Source organism: Apium graveolens, chromosome 11 (genome assembly GCF_009905375.1).
Source record: "Apium graveolens cultivar Ventura chromosome 11, ASM990537v1, whole genome shotgun sequence".
Lineage (NCBI taxonomy): Eukaryota > Viridiplantae > Streptophyta > Magnoliopsida > Apiales > Apiaceae > Apium > Apium graveolens.
In genome coordinates this window covers 38,849,368-38,853,229 of record NC_133657.1, presented here as the reverse complement: position 1 = coordinate 38,853,229, position 3,862 = coordinate 38,849,368, and the positions used below count along the sequence as shown (strand labels likewise).

The window sequence follows — 3,862 nt, the reverse complement described above, 5'->3', positions numbered from 1 at the left end:
TCTTCCACGGAAGTGTATACGAAACCTGTAATTGCTCTGCTCCTTCTTTATCTTTAATAACTAATTCCCCTATTAAGGACTCTAAGGCATCTGACTTTGGCAATTTCCCAGGCCCTGAATTTACTACAGAGTCGACCCACTCTACTTTAAAGCACTCCTCTTTAGCTGTGGGTAACTTTATATCCTTGAACACATTAAAAGTGACCTTTTGATCGTAAACCTTCATCGAAAGCTCTCCTTTTTGCACATCGATCATAGTTCGGCCTGTAGCCAAGAATGGTCTTCCCAAGATAATGGGAATTTTCTTATCTTCCTCAAAATCAAGAATTACAAAGTTAGTAGGGAAGATGAGTTTATCCACCTTGACCAAGACATTCTCCACTATACCTCATGGATAAGCGATGGAACGGTCAACTAGTTGCAATGACATGTATGTTGGTTTTGGATCAGGTAGACCAAGCTTCTTGAAGATAGATAAGGGCATCATATTGATGTTAGCTCCTAAATGACATAAACACTTGTCGAACGATAAGTTTCTGATGGTGCAAGGAATAGTGAAGCTTCCAGGATCTTTAAGCTTCGGAGGCAACTTCTGCTGCAGCACAATACTACATTCCTCCGTTAGAGTAACGGTCTCTAAGTCATCGAGCTTCACTTTCCGAGGGAGAATACCTTTCATAAACCTTGCATAGCTAGGCATCTGTTCAAGAGCTTCAGCGAAATGTATGTTAATACGAAGTTTCTTGAACACCTCCAAAAACTTCTTAAACTGCTTATCCAGCTATTGCTTCTGCATCCTCATAGGAAAAGGAGGTGAAGGATAGATCTGTTTTTCCCCTGTATTACCCTCAGGAGGAGTGTGTTCCACAGTAGTCTTCCTTGGTTCCACCTCTGCTTCCTTCTGCACTTCTTTTTCAGCCACAACTGCATTTTCTGAAACTTGAGATTTTTCAGGCTCTTCGTCTTGTCGAATTTGGGGGCTTGCGACCTTTCTAGACCTTAAGATGATGGCGTTCACCTGTTCTTCAACTTCCCTCTTGCCTGGATTTGTTTCTGTATCACTGGGAAGCGTTCCTGGTGGTCGATTCAATAAGGCATTAGCAATTTTCCCTATTTGGTTCTCCAGAGTCTTGATAGAAACAGCCTGGCTTTGGCATATAAGAGCCTGGTTTTTGCACATAAGCCGCAACTCCTCCAATTCAGATTTTTCATTCGAAGATAGACATGCACCAAGAGTTTGTTGTTTTCGTGTAATTTGTTACTGAAAACCAGGAGGGTTGAATAGCTTATTTCCAAACTGCTGGAATGGTTGTTGCATCGCATTCAGATTGTTGCTCCAACTGAAGTTAGGATAACTCCAGTTGTCAGGATGATAAGTGTCTGGAACCGGTTGCTGCGATCTCTACAAGTTGCTCACAAACTGAGCTGAGTCACTAGATATAGCGCATTGCTCCATCACATGTGGACCTGCACACAGCTCACAAACACTAATTAACTGCTTAACACCATAGTTAGCCAGAGAATCGATCTTCATAGACAACGTCTTTAGTTGAGCAGTGATAGCCGTAGCTGTATCCACTTCAAAAACTCCTGCTACCTTGCCCTATAGACATCTCTGGGTTGGATACTGATATTCATTAGCAGCCATCAGTTCAATTAGATCATAAGCTTCCTCATAGCTCTTTGCCCATAACGCTCTGCCTGATACTGCATCGAGCATGGGTCTGGACTGTGCTCCCAACCCATTATAAAAATAATTCATGATCATCCAATCAGGCATTCCATGATGAGGACACTTCCTAAGCATCTCCTTGTAGCGCTTCCAAGCTTCACTTAACGATTTTCCCGTTTGCTGCACAAATTGAGTAATAGCATTCCTGAGTGTAGCTGTCTTCACCGTAGGGAAGAATTTAGTAAGAAACTTCTAAGTAAGATCTTCCCAATTAGTAATCTAACCAGCTGGTAGAGAGTGTAACCAGCTCTTAGCCTTGTCCCTCAGAGAGAATGGGAACAGTCTCAGCTTCACAGCATCTTCAGAAACACCGTTGAACTTGAAGGTGTCGCATATCTCAATGAAATCCTTAATGTGCATATTGGGACTTCCGTTGAAGAACCCCCAAACTAGATTAAATTCTGCACCCATTGAATTATGCAAGGCTTGATCTCAAAGGTATTAGCTGTGATAGATGGCCTGACAATGCTAGATTGAATGTCATTGATCTTGGGTTGAGAAAAATCCATCATGGCTTTTGTTCGTGCTGCTGGATCTCCCATTTTAATGAGTACCCGAAACACAAACAAATAAACCGTGAAAGTAAAAGAATCCGAGTTAGTGAACTTTAACGACCACTGATGACAAGCACATAAACTAAAAATTAACACTGAGTCCCCGGCAGCGGCGCCAAAAACTTGTTAGGACGAAAATACGCGCTAAAATTCACGCAAGTATATGCGTTTATAAGTAGTATAAGATATAAATCAGATTTGTTCCCACAGAGACTGGTTTAGGTTGAGTTCAATTTATGCACCTATGCACCGGGACAAATAACAAATTGGGTTTTGATTAAACTAAGAGATTAAACTAACAATTATAAGTAAGAGAACAAGAATGGTTGAATTAATATATATGACAAATATGGGATTCTAACTTCATTAAATAATTCAATCAATAGCCTTATTGTTCTTAACCTTAGCATGTAATGGTGATGACACTAATCAGATAACACGAAACTAGTAAACACCAACTTTCGTTGTACGAATACCCGACTACCAAGCATCCACAAAAGAGATAGAAGTTGAATAGACACCAATTATGCTTAGTCTTTGTATGTCTATAAGAATTGAAAACATAACAGTTTAATGCGCAAGTTATCTATCGTGATTACATAGAGCAAGTAAGATGGTTAAAATTACCTACGAATCATGCATAACAAATACATGAACCTATGCTAGCATGGCAAGTTCTAAACCTCTATATTCACTGTCACTTCAATAAAAATTAACACGCTATCTTATATGTTAGCTATGCACATAAGACGAATAAGCACAACCAATACCAGGATATCAATCAATCACCACACACTAAGGTATCGGAACAAATTAACTATTGAAATCCACAAGTAAATCCGCTAGAATCCCATGAAAAGATTAGCCCATAATTGAACTCATCGTCATCATGGGTTCCAATGAAAGCATGGTATAAAACAAGGTCTTAGTAAACTGCATAATAATCAAAGTACGAAGAAAAAGGTCTAGGTTCAACAAGAATGAAAACGAGCATCCAAAGTTACAACTATTTTCAAAGAATCACAAGTAGAAAACAAGATCTTCTTTTTCGGAGTTGTTTTGTGTTTCTAGGTCTTCTCCTTGATCTCCCAATCTTCCCGGATGATGAAAACCCTTTTTTTAAGTATATATAAGCCCCTAGTGGAGCTGTACCCTTAAAATTATCAAATTCTACTCAAAAAAGGCCTTTTCAGCTAAATCAGCAAAATCAACCGCGCATCAGCAAGCGATCACGCGCGGATCTGATGCGGCCACGTGTTAGCATGCGGTCGTGTGCACATCTGACGCGGCCCCGTGGGCGGCTTCTGGAATATTCCGATGAATCATTTTTTGGCCATAACTTGAGTTCTACTCGTCAGAATTAGGCGATTCAACTGCCCACGCGAAGCTAACAAGATTCTCTACAACTTGAGAATGGCCTTGGATTCCAAATCTGATCACTTTTCATCATATTTCTTTTTAAAGCTCCTTTCTTCATTTAACTGATACCTGAAATGTAATAACACAAAAACACATCAAAATACCGACAACTTGAGTCCAAAATACCAATTTAAGCTTGTAATAAAGCGTTCCAAGT

General features: G+C 39.8%; 1 non-coding gene across 1 annotated transcript; it reads left to right on the top strand.

Annotated features, from left to right (window-relative positions):
* Nucleotides 1-1,778: 1,778 nt before the first annotated feature.
* On the top strand, nucleotides 1,779-1,885 carry LOC141699193 (small nucleolar RNA R71). The gene has a single exon (XR_012565674.1). It is a non-coding gene; the product is annotated as a small nucleolar RNA R71 (small nucleolar RNA).
* The last annotated feature ends 1,977 nt before the right edge of the window (nucleotides 1,886-3,862 follow it).